Here is a 22,807-nt window from a genome sequence, read left to right as displayed (position 1 = left end):
CAGAGAAGGTCAAGAATTAGAGGATGCGTCAGGAAGGGAATAAGTTGTGAGACTTGATAAATGGAATGGTAAATTAGGAAAGATGGGAGAGGTATTGACGACAGAACGAGCTGAGGAGGAGGTGGGTGGTGGAGGACCGTGTGGACAGAGAGGAGGGAAAAGCAGGGTGGGCTAGGGACCTGGGTACTGGACCAGCAGTGAAGGCAGGGGCGCTCCGAGGCGGGGAGGGGGGACGAGGAGGAGAGAGCGGGGCGCATGCGTCAGAGCGCTTTGCAGCACTCCTGGAGAGTGTGTGGGTTTGTGGCATCAGCACAGAGGCTGCGAGTGTAGCAGGTTTCGTACATGGGGTTCATTGCAGTTAATTCAAGGCTACTGCTACCCAGGCACGTCTCTCTGTCCCGCCGCTCCCTCCACATTCTCGGCACTGCCAGCAGTAAGAATTTTCGCTGCGACACTCACTTCAGCAAGAGGTAAAGGAACGACGAAGGGCAAAAATGTAACATGGAGGGCGGCAGAGGGAACGTGAGCCAGGTAGATCCTTAATTTGCGTTCTCCCCTTTAACGGGAGGGAAAACTGGACGCCAATAGAGCCCCGGCCCTCCAAAAGGATGTTGAGCATTTACTTGATGTTATAAAAGAGAATTGTAGACTCTAAGCAGGTTTGAAGCACTTGAGCATCACTGCTAACCTTGGCATCCTATTGAAAAAAAAACTTTCGAGCTCCTTATTTGTTGCAAGAGTATCAAAAAGATGAGGCTTTATCTGCTTTTTGGTTTGTTTGGGTTTTTGGTACTCGTGCCCCGTGTGTGTGTGTGTGTGTGCACGCGCGCGCACGCGCATAGTGAGACTGACGGATGCGGGCCTCGAACTCGCGGCCCTCGAACTCTCGGCCATTCTGCTAAAGCTGGGATTACAAGTAAAATCACCATGCCCGGCTCTGATTCAGTGGTTTGCCATAAGAGGTTTCCTTGTCTTTGTTCAGGCTGGAGGGTTTTTACTATATCAAGGGAATCCGTGGACCCTGTAGCCTCTCCCTTAGTATGTTAGCGGATTGTATCTAGATTTGGGATATGCTTTGTCACCTACAACACCTTTTTCCCATATGCAATTTAGATAGTTTATCCCTATTAACCCTGTTAAGTAATGTCGCTAAGGATACCCTTTGGTCACCCGGGCATAACTTTGGCGAGAAACATGTGCAGATACACCCGGCAGAATATATACCTATACAGACACACGCGCGCGCGCGCGGAAGGGGAGATTAGTAAAGACAGGCGCGCTTTGCGTGAACTTTTAAGATCCCAAGCGAGGAATCATAGCACCATGTGGTGGCGCTCAAGTACTCTGAGAAAGCATGACATAAGGGGTGGCGATTCACTGGCACGGGAGATCGTGGCCCCTTGAGTAAGGGTGGGGCAGAGAGGCGAGAAGGTGGAACCACGCATGCTCATTGCAAGCAAAGGCGTCTGCGCGGGAATCAAAGTGCGCATGCGTAAGTGAGAGCGCGCTGAACATTTGAGTTCAGCAGGGGATGGAGAAGTGCGCTTGCGTGTAGCCAAATGGTTGGCTAGGAGGGCGGGAGGCGCGCAACGTTCTGTTAATTAAGATTGCGAAATAGCGAGGGCTTCGGTAAGTTGTCCTTCGTCCAAATCGCCATTTTAGGCTAGGAGGACCTGCAGAGAGGCAAATCTACTTTTCTAGTTTGAAAGGGGTCAGTCTGACTTGGAAGCTGCGGTCAAGCCCGGTGAAAATCATTCCAGAATCTAAGTCTCTCCCTGGCCAGACTCACAATGGGAATTTTAAAATGTAGAGAAGATAGAAAGGCTGTAAAAGGTTGCTGTCGCAATGTCCACCCAACATTCAGACAAAGCCTATTCATAAGACTCCTGAATGATCCTGGCCGATCTTGGTTCTCAGACTTCCCCCACCAGAGTAGCCGAACTCAGTGACTACAATGGCTCCTACTATATGGCTACTTAAAACGCTTGGCTTTTTCTCCCCTACAAAATATAGGCGATTGAAACCTAAGAGGCAAATGACCTTACTGACACGGCAGAGCACCCAAAGTAAAGGCAGTGATAAAATGCGCTTATGCCCTTTCTCTTTTTTCCTTCTGTACAACTTTATGTTTTGATCTGAGGTAAAGCTGAGAAATTGGAGGTTGATTGTTTCGTTTTGTTTGATTGCTGAACTATTGTGCCTTTGTGGATTGCTAGTGAAAATCTACAGTTACTTGTTAAAGTTTAGCTTTTAGATATAAGGGTACAGAATTTTAGAATGAGATCTTTTCTATTAATCCTGTTAATAATCTTTTGCTGTTCCTATTCCATTCTTTGGGCCTGTTTATCTAATATGTACAGGTCTATAGTACTTACTAGCACAATGTGTTAGTGTAAAGGTTTTACATAGTGCTTTAACTTATTTCATAATCACAATCCTACGGAATAGATAGTATGAGAACTTTGAGGAACACAGGTTAATTTGTCTAAGGTTTTTATAGCCAATTAAATGATTAAGCCTGGGCATTTCTCCACGTTTTATTGTTTCATAATCTTGTTCTTTTACACATTCCTGATCATTTAAGGGTGTGCCTTCAATTTTTGTCTGAAATCATAAACTTTTAAACAAAGCATTAAGAAAGGAAACAGTTTATTGCTTTTACCTCAGTTCATAGTGGTTGCTTACAAGGAGGGGAGACAAATAGTTAATTTGGGAACTCTGGGAGTGGCTCTCCTTATATACAGTTCTCTTCTGTAATTTTTGTTTTGCAGAGTGCATAAAATGGCTGACTGCAGCAGGCTGGACACACCCATGTTTTTGCTTGAGTTATGATCTAGTCCCAGACTTCAAGGCAACCAGAGTTTGCTGCAGATTTTTTTGAAAGCCTTTTATTGATTTGTTGTCTCAAATGTCTATAATAGTAGAGATGGACTTTTGTTGGTGATATAAAAAAGTAAAAGTTAAATTGTTATTTAACTAGAATAGATCCACTTACATGGAATTATTATATTAAATATTATGAATATTTTAACACTTAATCAAATAATTGCCAAATTCTTCCCCAAAAGGTTGTGCCAATTTTTACTCAAGTACTGCATTGTGCTTTTAGATAAATTGTGTAAAAATCAGCATCTTTTTACCTTTTTTTAAAACTTGGTGGTTAAATTCTTTTTCTATGTATGTTTCTCAGTTCGATTTTTATTCATGTGATATTTTCATATTTTAATATCTGTTGAAATTTTAACTTTACTGCCCATTAGTATTCTATTACTCAGATTTTATAACATGTATAAATAACTACTTCATGTTATTTTGGTTAGTATAGATTTGATACCATGTGGTCAGATCTAATTTTTTTTCTTACATTCTTTACAAATGAATAGGTCTCCAAACAAGAAATTAAATACCTTTTAGAGAAAAAAAAGCTAATATCACCCAGAGACACTGTTAACTACACTCACTGTTCACTAGTTTTCGCTTCTCTTTGCAATCATCTATACTGTCAATCATATATGTACTATTTTATATTATATTTTCCATTTAACATTATAATGTGTATATTTCTACATTTGTCATTCAATGCTTTCATATGTGCAATTATTATACTTTTTAAGTAAATTATTTAGTAAGTCTTTAGTTTTTATTCATTTTATTTCTGCTTTTTAAAAAATTTACTATTCTGGGGAGAGGGCATTTGTACCGTGGTATGAATGTGGTTAAATGTCAACTTTGTGAAGCTGACGTCTTCCGTCATTATGTGAGTTCCAGGAATTGAATCCAGGTTGGTCACCAGGTTTGTGTGGCAGTCTTCCTGTGGAGCTATATTGTCCTGTTTTTTTTTTTTTTTCTATTTCTTTATCAAGTTCCAGAATTAGAGTTATTCAGTAAAATTTGAATAAATATTGGTTGTAATATCTTTCCTAAAATTTATGTCATACTTTGCATCTAGTCATTTAGGTACTGAATTTTTCTTTCATTTTTGTTCATTTAATATGTAAAAGAATGATACATAAAAATTACTTTGAAAAAATGTGTATGTATTTTGTTTGGAGACAAAGTCTTATAACAGGCTGGCATCAAAATTGATAATGTTGAGGATGATAGAAACATGACCCCTATGCCTCCCTCCTTTGTTACCAATGTATTTGGCTATTCCCAGTTCTTATTTCCAAATAAAATAGAGAACTCAGAGATAGTGGGGTCCCCAAACTGGGCCTTCAGTGTAATTGCCAATAATATATTGTCATTTGCTGAATTTGCTGGCCTAGCTCAGTAGCTAAAGGTGCTTGTCACCAAGCCTGAGTACTTTGAAGCCCAGACCCACATGGTAGGTTGAGAGAGCAAACGCCTCAACTTCTGGATCTCCACATGTACCCCCCCACACACACACACACGCACGCACTCACCAACCAGTGCAACAACAATGAAAACATTAGGCCATATTAAAAAATGGTGTGGGAGAGTGGGAATGTAGCTCAGTAGGTAGATTACTTGCCTAGTATGAGCAAATCTATGAATCAACCCCCAGCATAGCATAAAATCTGGTGTGGTGCATGTTTGTAACCCTATCACTCAGGGAGTAAACAGAAGGATTAGGAGTTCAAGGCAATCATGCTTCATTTGAGGCCAACCTGGGCAGCATGAGCCCCTTTCTTAAAAATAATGTTGAAACCAAGTGGTGGTACGTAGTATAGTTTACAATCCTTAAATGATTCTCAAAGGTACTTAATGGTTATGTCCCTTTTAAAGGACATCTACTAATAATTTAAATAGTGATCCCAATTCACCTAGATAGTTGACTAAGGAGGGTAGACAAATCCTTCTACTGTTATGGTCCAATTTCAACAGTTCAAACAAAATTTAAAAATAAAAGGGGGAGTAATGTCCCCAGTCCCCACATGATTCATTAAATAATCCACTCCTCACTTAAAATTTTTTTTAAAATGTAAATGCCAACAAATCCATTATGGGACACAGAACAATTCCATATTGTTTTAGTAAAACCATCTGAACCAAGGAACTTTTTTTGTTTTCTTTTTGGTTTGTTTCAAAATAACAAAAATTTTGCCACAACATCAAGATTTGCTGTTCCAGACAAGTCATACAAAATCATCACCAGATTTTTTTTGTAGTTGTTTTTGAAGGGAGCAATCTACACGTCACAGTAAGGGCTGTATTCTGGTTTGCGTTCAGTCACTTTGCTTATCTACGTGGTCTAAATACTTAGACCTGGCTAGAAGAATATTGTAAACATACAACGAGAGAGCACCATCAAGAAGGGCAGGGTACCATTTCCCTCATCACAAAAATCCCAAAGCAGAAACCCCACCATCCCTGAAGTTAATCCTGACAACTAACTTAATTGACAATGTTTCATTTTTAAACCCCAATAGGGGAAATTAATAAAAGGGGAGAGCCACTGCTTTAAAAGTTGTGCAAAAGTCTAAATGATATTTCAACTTTTGCTGATGGATACTCTGGATTTGGAGCATTTGTTTTAAGTCTTGCAGAACTGTGGCTGGATTTGGAGCATTTGTTTTTAAAGTCTTGCAGAACTGTGGGTGTGCAGTACCGGGCACCGCTTATCTTTCAAAATGCACATTTCCCCAACTTGTCTGGATTAAAATATACAATTTGGTCATGAAATAAACTCGAGATGCTTTCCAACGGTTATTCTGGGTGTTTCAGCTTTAAAGTCCTTCCCCCAAAATGGAATTCTGAGGGTCAGCAGTGACCTCGTGAAAGTAACTCTTTGTTCTCTGGCATTGTCTGTCCCCTGTCCCCCGCGCCCCCGCCCCCGCCCTTGTGTGAGGTTATGCCGCCTGGCTGCTGGAGCCTTGGCTGACTTCCAACAAGCGACATGGGCGAGACGAACGTGAACGCTAGGTCTTCTCCCTCCTCCTAAACGCTGTTCGCATTTGATCCTGGTTTAAAGCTGTAAAGTTGTTCTGCCCGCAAACTAGTTTTTGCTAAAGAGCCCTAGCGGGGTGCTGGACCTTCTCTTGGCTCCAGACCTCTTCCTCGCACGAGTTGAAGGCCCAGGATCCATTTCCGGGTGACATCGTGTCTAGGGCCTCTGTCACCACGGCCCCTCGGGAAATGTAGTCTCAGGTTATGCGCGGGTTGAGCCTCCCTCCCCTCACTCCCCCTCGTCCTAAGGAAGCTTCTTTTCCCGCGAAACGGAAATGACGACGTCGGCGCCGAGACAGGGACTGGGGTGAGGGCGCCAGAGGCTGAAGCAATTGCCTTCAGCTCTTGCTGCTGTGCCTGTGACAGATGGTGGGATTTCCGGATAACTATTTACAGTGGTAAAATCTCCTCAAAGAGACTCTTACAGTTATCCAGTTTTCAAAAAGGGAGTGAAAATGTTAAGTCTGTTTTTTTGGTTTTGGTTTTTCGAGACAGTGTTTCTCTGTGTAGCTTTGGAGCCTGTACTGGAACTCACTCTGTAGACCAGGCTGGCCTCGAACTTGCTTTGTTTTTTGTTTTGTTTTGTTTTGTTTTTTGGTTTTTCGAGACACGTTTTCTCTGTGGCTTTGGAGGCTGTCCTGGAACTAGTTCTTGTAGACCAGGCTGGCCTCGAACTCACAGAGATCCGCCTACCTCTGCCTCCCAAGTGCTGGGATTGTCTACTTAATTGTATATTTATCTTTTACTTATTTTTGGAACACTAAGGTGGCTCAAGCTAGTCTGGTGCTCCCTATGTAATGCTGGCAGGTTGCCAGTTTGGAGGTCGTCCTACCCCAGACTCCCAAGTACCAGGATTATAGGCCTGGGTTGTGGATTGTGGGGAGGGGTGGTAAAGGAGCCAGGTTGCTTTCAACTACTTACTCTGATTTTAACCTAGTTAGTTGTAACCTCCCTTTTCAGCATTTTTCTAGCTGTAGAGAGTATTAAATAGGGCTTGTATGCAGTGGGTTTGAAGGGCTGAAATATAAAAGGAACGCTGGGCAAGGGGTGTCGTGCTTTACGGAGGTGATTTAAAACGTTGTTTTTCGAGTTCTGTGTCTGTCTTTAAGCGTTCCACCCCATGCCAGCATTTCTTGCAGTCTAACTAGGAGTGGGAATTAAGGAAAATGTGGAATTGTATGAAATGGCCACACGATTTTACAAAGTATTTAACACTTGATTTGTGCACTGGTTTTTCCCTTCTCCAGTTGTTACAATTCCCAGAAGCCTGGAGAAGCACATCCTGGAAGAAAGTTTACATCAGCTATTATAGTACAACCTGATGAATCTTATAGCACTTATTATCATACTGTGTTCTGTCTGTGCACATGCCTGTTCTCCTATGTTCTAAACTGTAGAATTCATGCAGGCAGGAGAAATTTCATTTGCAAAGCTCATTCAGGCATATTAGTAGGCTTCAGTAATATTTACTGGATGAATACATAAGTCATCAACAAACATTTGTGTGTCTGCTAAAGTGATCTCTATGGGTTGTTAACTGTCAATTGCTTCTTCAAAATGGCAGACACTTTTTTTCTAGTTATCTATTTTCTCAGGGATTTTCAAGAGAATGCTTTCTTGTGTTTGGATTTCAGGCCTTGGGATTTACATGTTTCTACTGTAGGTACTGCTGACATTTGCTTCGTTGGTGTGGGGCCTGGGTGTTAGTTAGATCTGAACATCATCCTAACAGCACGGTGTTTGCCAATGCTCCATTTTGTTTTTTTTTCATTCCTCTTTCTACGCCCCCAATGCCACTGTCACTACTAGAATCACCCTTTAAATAGTATAAAGCCATGTACCTCCTGGGATCCCCATTTTTGCAGATACTTTTCTGTGGCAATGAGCCAAACATTTTTGTCTCTGGATATTTTGGCTAAGGTTTTATGTTTCACCAGAGATCATTTTAACTTTTGTTTTGTTTTTCGAGACAGGATTAATCTGGCTTTGGAGTCTGTGCTGGAAATCACTCTATACACCTGGCTGGACTCGAACTCACGGAGATATGCATGTTTCTGCTAGGACTAAAGGTGTGTGGAACTACCTACCACCTGGTTCTGTTTATCGGTTTAGAAACACATTCATTACCATTTAGTAATCACAGCCTTTGAAAGCTGAGGCATGAGAATCACCATAGGTTTGAAGCTACCCTGTGATACATACAGAATAACCTCTCCCAAAAAAATGGTGGTGAGGGGGAGAAGCTCAATGTTGCTTTTGGCAAGTCTTTTTTGTTGTTGTTTTAGATATGCTAGGAGGGTTCTCAGGGTCTTATAGTTACTAATTGTCCTTCAGGATCTAGTTTTGAGCACTAACTCTAGACAATTCATTTTCCTTTTGTTTTCTTCCAGGAAGAGTAGTTTTATTTAGTGCATTGCAAAAGGATGGCCTGCCTTCCCTTTAAAATATATCCTTAATAATGACTTGAAGCACGTGGACATAGCAAGCCTAGATGCCTTCCCACTTTCCTCCCTGCCCATACCATGACTTTGCAGTGAGAATGCAGAAAGGAAGGACTTTGGAGGAGTAGGAAGTAGGAGTAAGAAAAGTAGGCTAAGGCAAATATTTGGACTTTGGTCTCTACGGTTGGGTTGATGGTTTAGCAATGCCAGGGGATGGAAAGTAGGCCCTTGTACATGCTAGACATGCTAGCCAAGTGCTGTCCTAATGCCTTGCAACTGTGCCTAATGTTAGCGGTGAGCACTAAAGCTTTTTTGTTTTGTTTTGTTTAGATCTGGTGCTTAGAACCCTAGCTGTCTGCCTTTGAACTTGACATGTACCAGAGGATGACTGAACGTATCCCATGCTTCTGCTCAAGTGCTGGAACTACAGGTCTGTGCCACCATTCCTGTTTTGTTTTTATTCAGTGCAAGGAATGTAACCTAGTGCTTCCTGAATGTTAAGTGAATGCGTTACCAGCTGAACTACATCATCACCCACCCCCTCCTTTGAAAAGAAGACTGTATTTCTTGAGATAGGGTCTGGCCTTGAATTCCTGTTCCTCCTGTCCCAGCCTCCAAAGTGCTAGGATTGCAAGCATGGGCTACTTGGCCTGGCAATTAATTATGTTGATTTTGTTTTTTAACCTTTATTTTTATGAGTATGGGTGTTTTGCCTACAAGTGTGTGTGCCATGTTCCTTCAGTGCCCGCTGATATCAGAAGAACATACGAGGTCTCCTGGAACTGGAGTTAGGGTAGGTTGTGAACCACAATTTGGGTGCTGGGAATTGCAGCCAGTGCTCTTAATTGCCAGAGCCATCTCTCCAGCCCTAACTTTTTAATGCACTGACTTTCCTTTTTAAATCATGTCAAAACATTTATTATTAGTTACATGCTTTATAGAAAGAGGTGTGGAGACGGGGTCGGGTTGTAAGTGCAGGTCTACACAATTTCTATATCTAGTTGCAGAGATGTCTCTGCTTCATGCACAACGGCTGCGCTTGTATAAAGCCTGTTTGTAGAAGCACTCCTGGGTGCCCTTCAAGTAGCAGCTCTTCTTGTAGGAGCTGCTGAAAGAACTGGATTCATCTGTGGCACGGGAGCAGTTAGTTAGTTGAGCCATAGCAAATCGAGTTAGCAGCTAGAGATAGGAGACCACAGATGGTGTGCTAGGAGGTGGCCTGATCTAAGTTTCTAATTTTTAACCAAAGAAGCCAAGAGTGTGAAGTAATTCACATACTCAGATTTGTCCTGCTAGTCGGTGGGATATTAATAAGACTTTAACCTGCCCCTAGCCCGAGGCAAAAGCACTGTTTGGTGCTTTCCCTGAGAGTCTGTTGTGTTCATTTTGCTACAGGAAATAGTTAAAGGGTTATAAGTCAGAAGTAAGAAAGGTAAAAAAGTTAAAAAACAAACTAGAAGTGAAATGGGGATGGGCCTTACAGTTTTATTCTTCAAACTGCTCGCTGGGTTTCTTCCACCACTTTATTTCAGGTCCTCACTGGTTTTTTTTTTTTTTTTTGGTTTTTCGAGACAGGGTTTCCCTGTGGCTTTGGAGCCTGTCCTGGAACTCGCTCGGTAGACCAGGCTGGTCTCGATTGACAGTGATCCGCCTGCCTCTGCCTCCCGAGTGCTGGGATTAAAGGCCTGCGCCACCAACGCCCGGCCCTAATTGTTGGGTTTTAAAAGTCTTTCTGTGCCAGGAGGTGGTGGTGCACTCAGGAGACAGGCGAGCAGATCTCTGTGAGTTGGAGGCCAGCCTGGTCTACAGAGTGAGTTCCATGACAGCCAGGGCTACGGCTGTTACACAGAGAAATCCTGTCTCAATAAAACATAAGCTTACTGTTTTATTCTCTTGTATCTGATTCATAAAAGTGGAGAAAAATAGCTTCTTTTTTTAAGATTTTATTTATTTATTAATAATATGTATACAATGTTCTGCCTGCACGCCAGAAGACGGTACCAGATCTCATTACAGATGGTTGTGAGCCACCATATGGTTGCTGGGAATTGAACTCAGGACCTCTGGAAGAGCAGCCAGTGCTCTTAACCTCTGAGCCATCTCTCCAGCCCGAAAAATAGCCTCTTTCCATTCTTACCAGTATCTTCCAAACAGAGAGGAATACTAATTAGCATAGCCTAAATAAATACTTAAGAGCAGTATTCACCCAGAAAGGATTAGATAGAGTAGCTGGATAAGCAACCATTTTGCTTTTGAAAGAAATGACTTCTGCTCATTGTTTGCCAAAAATAGCAAAAGGAAGGAAAGGTGTTAAAACACCCTTTGTACCTTTTACTAGAGAGGTACATTCTTTTTCTGCCTCTAGGGCAAATGGTTCCCTAAGTTCCTACTGGATAAAAGGCTAAAATAAAATACCAATGAAGGTGTAATTAGCATTTGAAAGTCTAGTAATAGGATTTTAAATTTGCCCTGCTACTAGTTTTCCTTTGATCAATTAGAAAAGAGTTCAAAGCCAGCAGGAGGTGGTACACTCCTCACTCCAAGGTAAGAGTTCAAAGCCAGCAGGAGGTGGTACACTCCTCACTCCTAGGTAAGAGTTCAAAGCCAGCAGGAGGTGGTACACTCCACTCCCAGGTAGGCAGAAGCAGACAAAGGCCATATGGATCTCTTGAGTTCAGGCAATTTTCACAGCTGGGGCTAAGCAGAAAAACCTTGTCTCTAAAAAAAAAGTAAAACAAAATAAGGAAAGAAAAAAAGACACAATCCATAATGCTGTTTATTTTTATCTTGAGCTCTGGTTACCTCTGTGTTTATCATTTTAATTTAAATGGAGGGGCAGAAACCCTATAATCTTTTTTTTTTTGGTTTTTCGAGACAGGGTTTCTCTGTGGCTTTGGAGGCTGTCCTGGAACTAGCTCTTGTAGATCAGGCTGGCCTCAAACTCACAGAGATCCGCCTGCCTCTGCCTCCCGAGTGCTGGGATTGAAGGCATGTGCCACTAATGTCCGGCGGTTTATTCACTAGGATGGACCATCTTTTTTTTTTAATAAAATTTTTAAAGGATTTTATTTATTACGTATACAGTGTTCTGCATGTCAGAAGAGGGCACCAGATCTCATAACAGATGGTTGTGAGCCACCATGTGGTTGCTGGGAATTGAACTCAGTACCTCTGGAAGAACAGGCATCTCTCCAGCCCCGTAATTGATTTTTTTTTTTTTCTTTTTTGAGACAGGGTTTCTCTGTATTGCTTTGTAGGCTGTCCTGGAACTCGCTCTGTAGACCAGGCTTGTCTTGAACTCACAGAGATCTGCCTGCCTCTGCCTCCCTAAAGGCGTTTGCCACCAACGCCTAGTTTAGGATAGACCATCTTTTAATGCTGGTTTCCATAATAAAGGAGACAATCCTGACTTAAACTCCATATTAGGGCATTCCCAAAGAGCTTGCCTCTAATAGCTCAAGGGAGCAGTGCAGGATCACAGACAGTGTTAGTTAAGTCCTATCCTTTCACGTCCCAGGTTACCTCTTGAAAAGCTTAATTCTGTTTGTTACTCTGAACACTCTGGGTATTTGAAAAGAAAACATTTGTAAGGTTAGAAGACAGATCAGGCACCAGTGTGACCTCTAGTGATGTAAAGGGATGACACCAACTGGCAAGATAAGCAATGGAGAGACCACCTCGAATGCCCATTCCTGATAGTGAACTTGATGTCTATAACCATCCTGGAGCCTTCATCCAGTGACTGATGGAAGCAGAGGCAAACACCCACAGATAAACACTGAACTGAACCCATGGAACCCAGCGACAGAGAGAGAGGAACGATGAGCAAATTGGCAAAGAATGGGTTGGCAAAACCAGCAGAGACAGCTGATCCGAACAGGGGGAGAGCTCTTGGACCCCAGACCGACAGCTGGGAGGCCAGCATGGGACTGATCCAGACCCCCTGAATGTGAGAGTCAGTGAGGAGGCCTGGGCTACCTATGGGGTCCTGAGCAGTGGATCAGTGTTTATCCCTGGAATACTAACAGACATCTTGTGTCCATAACACAAAGAGAGATGCTCTCTCAGCCTGGACTCTTAGGGGAGTGCCTGGACCCTGCCCTGAGTGAAATGACAGACTCTAGATATCCCCTATGTGGAAGGAATTGGCAATAGGGTGGGAGGATGGGGGGTGGGGGGGCGTGCGGGAGGAGGGGAGGGAGAGGGAACTGGGATTGACATGTAAAACAAGCTATTTAAAATTAAAATAATAAAAAATATTAAAAAAGAAAACATTTGTGTATTTAAGAAATAATTCAGAAAAAAAAGAAAAATAATTCTGGCTAGGTGGTTAGGGGTGGCACACATCCCTTATGTCCCAGCACTCAGGAGACAGAGGCCAATTCAAGGCCAGCCTGAATCTTGTCTCAAAAAGAACACCACGACCACCACATCCTAAAGAAAGAGAGAAAGAAATAACCCTGGCACTGTCTTTGCTGTGTAAATTTCCCATTGCCCAAGTGGCCAGACTGAATCTTCAATCTCTGTTTATATTCAAATTGTAACCTGGGACTGGGACCAGGGAGAGGTTTAAGAATGATAGCATTTGTGGAATGGGTAAGCATAAGGTGGGATGGATATGTAAGTTAGTAAACTCTATTTAAGGTAGACTCCTTTCTGGATGAGTGCTATTAAAGAGCTTTTCCTTTATTAATCTCTAAGAGTATGGAGTGACGTCTCACTGGGAAAAGGGAATATTAGTTCTATAAGAAAATAAATAGAAAGATGGTAATAAGTGGAGTATGGTGGCCCATGCCTGTAATCCTGACACCTGGAAAGTGGAGGCAGCATAATCAGGAGTAATCTATGAAAATCAGACCTCCTGTTTATACTTACATATGACAGTAGTTAGAAAAATGGTTGGGACTTTTTGGATTATGGATGACTTTGTTTTTCTTACTTTACAAAGTCAAGGTGTTGAACAAGGCCTTGTATACATTCAACCTGGTATTTTTTTATTTTTTATTTTTATTTTTTTTGGTTTTCCAAGACAAGGTTTCTCTGTGGCTTTGGAGGCTGTCCTGGAACTAGCTCTTGTAGGCCAGGTGGTCTTGAACTCACAGTGATCCGCCTCCTCTGCCTCCTGAGTGCTGAGATTAAACGCGTGTGTGGTCATCACCCAGCCAGCCTGGTACTCTTTAATACTGACTCAGATCCTCAGTCTCTACTCACACTGAGATGAGGTTTTATTATTGGTTGGTAGTGCCTTGGACTTGAGTGCGCATAGGTACACAAATCTGTTCACTAAAGCAGGGTTTGATTTAAAATTTTAGGGGTTTTACATCTGACAAAGTCCTTTTACTCTTCAATGCACTAACCATAACGGAAGTGGAGTAAATAGAGATGGTTGCAGAACTTGGAGGCCGAATATAGTCATTTAGAAAAGAGCTGGCCTGGAGCATGGCAGAGGGAGCTCTTTTTTTTTTTTAACCCCCAAGAGAAAGGCACTGCCAACTAGGCAAGTATAGGCATTTGACTACAGTTTATACTTAACATTTATTTTCCTGTTCAGTCATGTCCACATTCCTTCTCCCACCCTTGGCTCTATGGGTTAAACACATTATAATAACTGAGTAACAGCAGCTGTGTATGACTACGCAGATATTAATGTAGTAAATACCAGCTTTAGATTGCCTAATAAAGAGAGAGCTCAAACTCTTTAAGGTGTCTTCTGTGCCCCCAGGTCTGCTAGGCAGCAGACTTGCCCCCATTTATGGTGAGAGAGCTTTCACTCAGGGTTTCTGGCCACTATTACACAAGAAAACTGGTAGTGTTTGACTGGTGGTAAGTAATAGTGACACTATTTAACTTGAACCCTAGGATTCTGCTGCCTGGCCTTTTCTTTCTTTTTTTTTTAAGAAAAGATTGTATTAATTTATGAGGCAGGTCAGAAAATACAACTTTTTTTTGGCCTGATGATACAAACCCTGCTGAGATAGGAAAGGCATTTTAATTTTCATTTTTTTCATCTTCATAAAGTTTAGTTCGTTTCTAACTTATTAATTTTCATTTCAAGCAATATCCATTCTCAATTCATTATCTCTGAATTCTTTTTTTCTTTCTTTATTGTGTATACAGCCTTCTGCAGAGGGTACCAGATCTCATTCAAGGTGGTTGTGAGCCACCATGTGGTTGCCAGGAATTGAAATCAGGACCTCTGGAAGAATAGTCAGTGCTCGTAACCGCTGAGCCATCTCTCCAGCCCCCTATCTCTAAATACTTAACAGCAGCTATTATGCTTGCCATTATTTAACTTTTTTTTTGGTAGAAGCAGCCTATTCTTGTTCTGTCACTGCAGTATCCCTTGGAATCTCACTGAAGACGAGAAAGGGAGAAGTTAAATGTTCCAGACCTTACATAATCCTCCACCTGCTCCCATCTCCATGGAGCGCAATGGAGCCCTCAATTTACCCATTTTCTGTCTGAGTGAACAGAACTCTGCCGAGAGTCTGATGTGCACAGAATAATTCAGTCTCTACTTTGATCTAATTTTCTTTTAAAGTCTGAGTTCCAGCTCTGTGGTTTAAAACTCATTTCTGCCCTTTGGCTTATCCATCTAACTCCTATCTCTATGAGCCCCCATATCAGCTCATGCTCTCAGGGGCTCTATGTCTTTAGGGTCTCTGCTGGGGAGCCACTTGAGGATGCACGGGAAGGGCATTGAGAACTTTATAGCAAGTGGTGTTCCTTAGAGTATGTTTAATATAACTTAGTTAGATTAATGGAAACGAAAAGCAATTCTAATTGTTTAGAATTATACAGGGGCTGAGGCATGGCTTTGGGGTGTAGCTTAGAGTACAGCATTTGCCCAGGATGCACAGGGTTCCTTCCAGGTTCAATCTCTGGCACCACAAAACAAATACTTCCCACCTACTCCTCCCTAAAGAAAGAATAACCCATAGATCTAAAGTTAACACAAGTTCCATGGTCCTGTACAAATGCATCATGTTAGGAGGAAAGCAGTAGAACTTGAAGTCAACAGCAAGCATCTTTCTGTTAGTCTTTCCTCTCATAGACTTCAAATTTATACTTGATACCTTTTTCCTCCTGAACTTCAGAAAGGACCCCTGGGTACTCTGGAAGAAGTTTATATTTCTCCAAATCAATTTCTGGGAGGAACATGTCACTTTCAAATTCCTGCATGATCCTTGTCACAAAGAGTCTTGATGGCATGGCTGATTCATGGCTTCCTTGTAAACAGAACTGCCTCCAACTATCCAAACCATGTTCACTTTGTCTGCTAACTCTGGTTGTTCAATAAGTTTTAAGGCATCGTCCAGACTTTTGGCAAGAAAATGAGCTCCTTGTGGCAGCTCCTTGAGCTCTGTGCTGAGAACTATATTAATTCTGTCCTTTAAAGGTCGATTCTTCTCAGAAATGGAGAACCAGGTCTTCCATCCCATAATCACCAGGTTCTGTTTACCTGAGGAGGTGGCAGTCATTCTTTGGAAGTACTTGAATTCGTTCCAGAGCAGAGGCCAGGGCAGGTCTCCGTTCTTGCCAATGCCCATATTCTGCAACACGGCGACGATGCAGTTCAGCGGTCAAACCATGACAGCAGCGGCGATCACCGCCTAGACAGCCCGCACACCAGGTTTCCCTTCAAATTTGACACCTACCTGGCCTTCTTGAGGTTTAGGCTGATGATTTCTTTCTTCTGATGAAGACAGAAGAAGCCTATCAGTTTTAACTGGTGCCACCCACACTTAATGACAAGTCAATAACCTGCATTTTGCCAAATTGCTAGATTTTTGGGTTACTATTTACGGTAAGCACCCAGGAACTGTAAACATACTAGCAATAGGATGCCCCCTTAGAACCATGAATACTTGGGATTCTTTGGCTTTTCCTTTGACATCTTACCTCCCATACTGGGGAGTCTTGGAGATTAGGAGACTAGCCACTTCTGATAGAGCAACTGCTGTTTTTCATTTACTGCTAAATAACTGGAAAGGTAATATAATTATGAAAAGGCAGCAGGGTTTTTTGTTTGTATGTTTCTTTTTTGTTTTTGTTTTGTTTGTCCAGAACCAAGAGTTGTGAATCCCATACCATCTCCTGATAACTAAATGAAGGTTTGGTACCTTTTAGGGTCTCTGTTTATGTTCCTTTGAGATAAGGTTGCTAAGAGTGGCCTGAGCTTTCGGTCCTTTTTTTTTTTTTTTTTTTTTTTTTTTTGGCTTGTTTTTTGTTTTTCCAGACAGGGTTTCTCTGTGTAACTGCTCTGGCTGTCTTGAAACTCGCTCTGTAGTCCAGGCTGGCCTTGAAATCACAGAGATCCACCTGTCTCTGCCTCCCGAGTGCTGGGATTAAAGGCATGCGCCACTGCCCATCACTTTCAGTCCTTTTGTCTTAGCCTTCTGTATGCTGGGGATAACATACAAATACCATCACATGTTGTGTTGGGCTATTTTAATCAGCAATATGGAATGGAAGTTATTAGACTGCAGATACAGAAAGCCGGCCCCCACTCAAAGATAGGGCTAATGAAGCCACAGAGAACAGATTTGAGTACAAGGTCTAGAGTCCACATTCATTTTCAATTCAGTATAATTACTTGGTACCTCTACCCGAAGTCAATTTCAGTCTTATGTGTGCTTGGCAAGCACTCTACCCGTGATCTCAGCCCTCTAGCCTTTAGGTAGTTTTTGAGACAGTCTTGTTTTGTAGCCTCCCATATAATCCTCCTGCCTCAGTCTCCAGAATGCTGAGACTACAGACCTATGCCACCTTGCCTATCCAAAGTTAACTTTTCTGGGAAGGTGTACAGGGAGCATAGAAAGGAGATGAAGGTAAGGGAGTATGAACAAAACATTATACATGCATGAGAGTGTCAAGGGATAATATTTTTTAAAAAATGGGTGCCGGGCGTTGGTGGTGCAAGCCTTTAATACCAGCACTCAGGAGGCAGAGGCAGGCGGTTTGAGGTCAGTCTGGTCTACAGAGTGAGTTCCAGGACAGCCTCCAAAGCTACAGAGAAACCCTGTTTTGAAAAAATCCCCCCCAAAAAAAAGTGGCTGGAGAGATAATTCAGTGGTTAAGAGCACTGACTGCTTTTCCAAAGGACCCAAGTTCAATTCCTAGCACCCACATGGTATCTCACAACTATCCGTAACTCCAGTTGCAGGGAATTTGACACTTCCACACAGATGTACATGCACATAACCAATGCACATAAAATAAAAATAAATCATCTTTTAACAGACAAAAGTATAGTAAGTATAAAAATACTGGTTTTAGTTATTTGCATTAAATGTATTTAATTATTCATTCATTTGTTGTGCCAGGGAATAAACTACTCTGGATAGAGGGAGTAGAGCGAGGGAGAAATGAGAAGGCTGGTGTGGCTATGTGGGTGCCAAGGGAGGAAAGAAATGAAAGTTGGATTCCAAACCTAGAGTATGCTGTCACAAATTATGCTGCTTGTGAAGACATAAATTGAGCCCTTTGGTCCAGTGAAATTATTAAGAATGTAGTCTAAAATCATGATAAAAGCTTGGCAAGTGGCTCAGTGTTTTACTGGGCTTGTCTAGTTAATGAGAAGGTGGTTCTAGCAGGCATCAGACATTTACTTCACATTTATCCATTATGTGAAAATATATTAAAATATTCAAGCTATTCTAAGGAATAAACCTAACCTTTTCCCATTTTTTCTATTTTTATAGTTGGTGAAATTGGAAATATCCCAAGATTATAGATATAGATTTGATTCAAACCTATCTACATAAAAATAAATTTTAATGTCCACTGAAATCCTTATCATTTTAAAGATTATTATTACCTTGGGATTTTTGAGGGGTTGGCGAAGTGGTCAAGAACTCAGTATGTAGCCCAGGCTGGTCTAAGACATGTCAATCCTTCTGCCTCAGCACAAGCCCCAGGCCATGACAGTTTATGAGATTATACTTTCCTGATGAGGGTAACTACTGTGATATAACATCCGATTTCATATCAAATCACTCTGGGATGCTTGTTGAACATGCAGATTGCTGGGAAGCCAGAATTCTGTCATTGGTCAAGATAAACTTTTAAGATCTGCCCCACAGATTGTCCTGCTCAAGATTCACCAGCACACCAGGATGGATCATTGTTTCCATGGACAGACACCTTTGGGAGGGGATTAGAAAGTCTTGGTAAGTTGTTAATACTTTTGGTGAGGTTTCTCATTTGGTAACAAAAGGAAAGTAGTCACCATGTGGGATTTCTAGCCTTTTTCAATATATAGTAAGTACTTACTAAGTGCCCAATATTATTCTAGATATTAACAAGGCCCTGCCCTTAAGATATATTCCTTTTTGTGAGGTAGGATAATGGGCTGAATACTAAATGTATAATGTATTATAAATGTTATATTAGATTATCATCATTCTCCCCCCTTTTTTAAATTTGTCTGTTTTGATTTTTCAAGACAAGCTTTCTCTGTATCTCTGGCTGTCCTGGAATTCACTCTGTGGACCAAGCTGTCCTTGAACTCAGAGATCCATATGCCTGTTTGCGGAGTGCTGGAATAAAAGGCATGTTCCACCACCCAGCAGGATTTCCCCCTCCATGATACGAAATTGCATTGAATGAAGTTAGCCAAGCAGAGTGGGTATAAACCCAGCAGGATTGAGGCCATCGTAGGCTACAGTAACAAGAAAATTGTATCTTGTGTTTTCCTCTCTTCTTTCTACTGGTTTTTTTTTTTCTGTTTCATTTAAAAATTTGACAGGGTCCCTGTAGTCCAGGTTAACCTGGAACTTTAGTCCAGCATAGTCTCAAAGTTGGCAATCCCTTTACTACCTCCTGAGTGCTGGGATTACAGCTATTCACTAGTCCATCTCTGCCACTGTTAATACCTGCCATTGCCTCTTTATGAAATGATAGCTGATCTAGCTGAGTGTGGGAAATCGTGGATAGTGGCTGACAATCTTTTTTTTTTTTTAAAGATTTATTTATTTATTATGACAACATCATGCCTCCATATATGTCTGCACGCCAGAAGAGGGCACCAGATCTCATTACTGGTTGTGAGCCACCATGTGGTTGCTGGGAATTGAACTCAGAACCTCTGGAAGAGCAGCCAGTGCTCTTAACCTCTGAGCCATCTCTCCAGCCCCGGCTGACAATCTTTTTGTTGCTCTTCTTTTGGCTAGACTCAAGCCCAGGATCATGGACATACTAAACAACTGCTCTACCACTGACCTGTATCTCTGCCTCGGGAAGGTATCTTTGAAAAAAGGTTGTAGAGTTTGCCAGATCCTATGAATGAGTGACCTCAAAAGAGAAGAGAAGGGTTCTCCCCTCAGTGATAAAGGTAACGCAGTAAGTAAGGTAAGTAGGAAAATAAAGGCTGACTTTGATCTCACTTCTGGTTAGGGAGACTCTTAGAAATGCCATTTCTTTTGGGGAGGGGGGTGTTGAGACCAGGCTTCTCTGTAGCCCTGGGTCTCCTGGAACTTTACCTTATATTCTTTGTCATGATGATCTTCCTTGCCATAGGCTGAAGGGAACAGGGCCAGTTGGCCATGGACTGAAACTTTTGAAACTGTGAGTCAAAACCTTCCTTCCCCTCTTTTAAGTTGTTAGTCTCTGGTGATAGTAAGGGTACTAACCACAATCAGGTTTCTGATTAGTTAGAATTAAATTAGGCCTTAAAAGCATAGTTCACATTGCCATTTTCTCCCTCATGCTGATGATTTAACACAGGACCTCATGTTAAGCACCCACAGTGGTTCTGGATGTTGATCCTAGATCTTCAAACACATGTTAGGCAAACAGCCTCTCACTGAACTTAGTTCCAGTGCCACTCCACCATTCCCAGAATGCTGAAGACCAAATCGGTGCTCATGTGCATGTCTAACCACTGAGCTACACCCACAGCCCTCTCACTGTCCTTAGAAATTATTTTTATTTTATGTGTATGGGTTTTTGCTTGCATCTGTGCCGATACTACATGCATGTATGGTAGAGTGGAGTTACAGACAGTTCTCAGCCATCACTTTGGTGCTGGGAATCTAACCACTGAGTCATCTTTTCAGCACCTCCTGCCAACCCCTGCCCCATTTTCTATTAAGTTTTTGTTTTGGTGTTTTGAAACAGGGTTTCTCTGTGAAACACCTGGTGTCCTAGAACTTATTTTGTAGACCATGCTGGCCTTGAACTTGAAGAAATTTGACTGCCTTTCCCTTTAAGTGCTGGGATTAAAAGTGTGCCCAGTTATTTCAGTTTCTCAAATGTGGTTTTTTGCTTGTTTGTTTTTATTTTTGTTTTTTTGTGGTACTAGAGATCGACTCTGGTACCTTTTGCATGGTACCAGACTCTGGTACTGTACCAGTGACCCATTTATTTAGTTAGTTAATTTTTATTTTGAGACTGAGATGTCACTTAATTGTCCAGGCTGGTATTAAATTCACTCTGTAGCCCCAGCAAACTTAAGCTTGTTTTTTTCCTTTTTCAACTTCCCAAGTAGTTGAAATTAAAGGCAATTACAGACCTTTGTCACAAGGTTTGATATCTTGACATTTTCTTTTAATTTTTTGTTGGCAGTACTGGGGTGTGGACCCAAAACCTTAGGCATGCTAGATAAGCACTCTACCACTATACAATAGCCCTACTTTTATAGTTTCAAATGTTAGAATTTTGGGAACTAGGGAAATGGCTCACTGGATAAGAACACTTGCTATGCAGTTTCAGTCCTCAGCGTCTACATAAAAAGCTAGGTGTGGGCACTAGAGAGATGGCTCAGCAGGTTAAAAATGCTTGCTGCTCTTGCAATGGATGAGAACTTGGTCCTGGTATCCATGTTAGGCCATCTATGACTCCAACTCCAGGGGATCTAGTAACCTTTTCTCACCGCCATGGACTCACATGCCCAACTACACACACACACACACACACACACACACACACACACACAAATAAAATCTAAAAACGAAGCCTGACATGGCCATGAGAGCATGTAACCCCAGTTAATGGTGAGAGAGACACAAGGATCAGTGGGGATTGCTACCTCCAAGTTTGCTTCAGGTTCAGTAAGAGACCCTGTCTCAAAGAATAAGGTAGAGAATAATGGAGTAGGACTCTTGCATGGGGGACCCTGGCAGATTCCATGGCAGGCAAGGGTGACTGCAGTAGGGGACAAATATGCCAGGCAGACACAGCTTAGTGAGAAGTTTTATTAGAAAGGGGAGGGAGGGGGAAGGAAAGAGAAAAGAGGCAAAGAGTCACAGAGACAGAGAGGATAGAAGAGAAGGGGGAAACAGGAAAGTCCTGTCTGCCCCAGGGCAACAGCAGGGGGAGAGTGGGGAAAAGAGAGTATAAGTGGGCAGGGGTCCATCTTTAAAAGTCGTCCTTTGCATCTGGTGCAGACTAGTAGTCATGGAACCCTGGGTTGACCAGGGTACTGCCTGAGTGCATGGTGACAGGGACAAGCCAGCATAATGACTGAATTCTTACATTCTCACCTTTATTATTAGAAAGGAGTTAGGTGTGGCGGGTAAGGGAATAAGGGCCTCAGATTCACAAGACTACTTCCTGCTGACCTGGGGGTTGTCAACTATCTTTAGGGGACCTGAGAAAGCTGGGGTACTGCCACATCCTGGGGTAGCTGGTTGATTTATTACAGTCCAGGCTGGGCGGACCACCAGCTAGGCTGCATGGTTGCTTTCGGTCAAGATAGCAGCTGCCTTAAACAGGTTACTGTCAGAAGTTAGAAAGATCCCATAAAGTTTTGAGATATAATTTTGTTGGCTTATTTCCCAAAAGTGAGGCAGAAAGATACATGAAGCCAATAGGACACTAGAGTCCAAGGGAAACAACATCCAAAAAGACCCACATAGGTCTCAGAAACGACGAATGATCCAGTCAGTGTGGACGGTGCTAGGTTATAGAACCCAAGAGATCGGGAGGCAGAGGCAGGCGGATCTCTGTGAGTTCGAGACCAGCCTGGTTTACAAGTGCTAGTTCCAGGACAGCCTCCAAAGCCACAGAGAAACCCTGTCTCAAAACAAAACAAGAAAACAAGAGACCCTTATGTGGCTGAGAAACAAATGAACCAATTGGTATGGACAGTGCTAGGGTATAATACCTGAAAACCTTATTGGTGGGTAAATATAAAAAACTCTCAGAACATCCTGAGCAGACGCTATCTGTGAGCCCCTGGCATCTGCCTATAATCTCCAGCATCCCAGAGACTAAGGGAGGATCACATAGGAGAGGCATAGTCTGATTTTGTGGTGCATCAGAGACAAATTGGACCAGGGCTCCCAGAGCTCTAAATATGCGTGGTCACCCTGTATGGAGGTATTTTACCAGGCCAGAACGAAGAGACAACGGTCTGGATACAAGTCCTAACTCATGGAAGTATGGCAGAGGTAGAGAGAAAGAGCCAGGCTTACCAGGCGTGGTGGTGGTGGGGATGGAAGAATCCAGAGATC

General features: G+C 42.3%; 1 long non-coding RNA gene and 1 pseudogene across 11 annotated transcripts in view; one reads left to right on the top strand and one right to left on the bottom strand.

Moving 5' to 3' along the window:
- Positions 1 to 279: 279 nt before the first annotated feature.
- LOC106022575 overlaps positions 280 to 22,807 on the top strand; it is a 54,585-nt gene continuing 32,057 nt past the window's right edge. For 2 of the 11 annotated variants that reach the window (XR_005876800.1, XR_002381485.2), the window contains exons 1-5: positions 6,011 to 6,308; positions 7,884 to 7,979; positions 8,682 to 8,781; positions 18,437 to 18,523; positions 19,526 to 19,686. This is a non-coding gene — a long non-coding RNA (uncharacterized LOC106022575). Of the gene's footprint in view, positions 471 to 1,434; positions 1,630 to 5,984; positions 6,309 to 7,883; positions 7,980 to 8,681; positions 8,782 to 18,436; positions 18,524 to 19,525; positions 19,704 to 22,807 lie in introns of those variants that run through there. The other 9 variants (XR_005876793.1, XR_005876795.1, XR_005876798.1 and 6 more) reach the window with 9 other exon arrangements.
- On the bottom strand, positions 15,327 to 15,943 carry LOC101837840 (annotated as a pseudogene).

This window comes from Mesocricetus auratus, unplaced genomic scaffold, assembly GCF_017639785.1.
Source record: "Mesocricetus auratus isolate SY011 unplaced genomic scaffold, BCM_Maur_2.0 Super-Scaffold_100003, whole genome shotgun sequence".
Lineage (NCBI taxonomy): Eukaryota > Metazoa > Chordata > Mammalia > Rodentia > Cricetidae > Mesocricetus > Mesocricetus auratus.
Note: the sequence above shows the minus strand (reverse complement) of the source record. Positions and strands in the feature narration are given on the sequence as shown.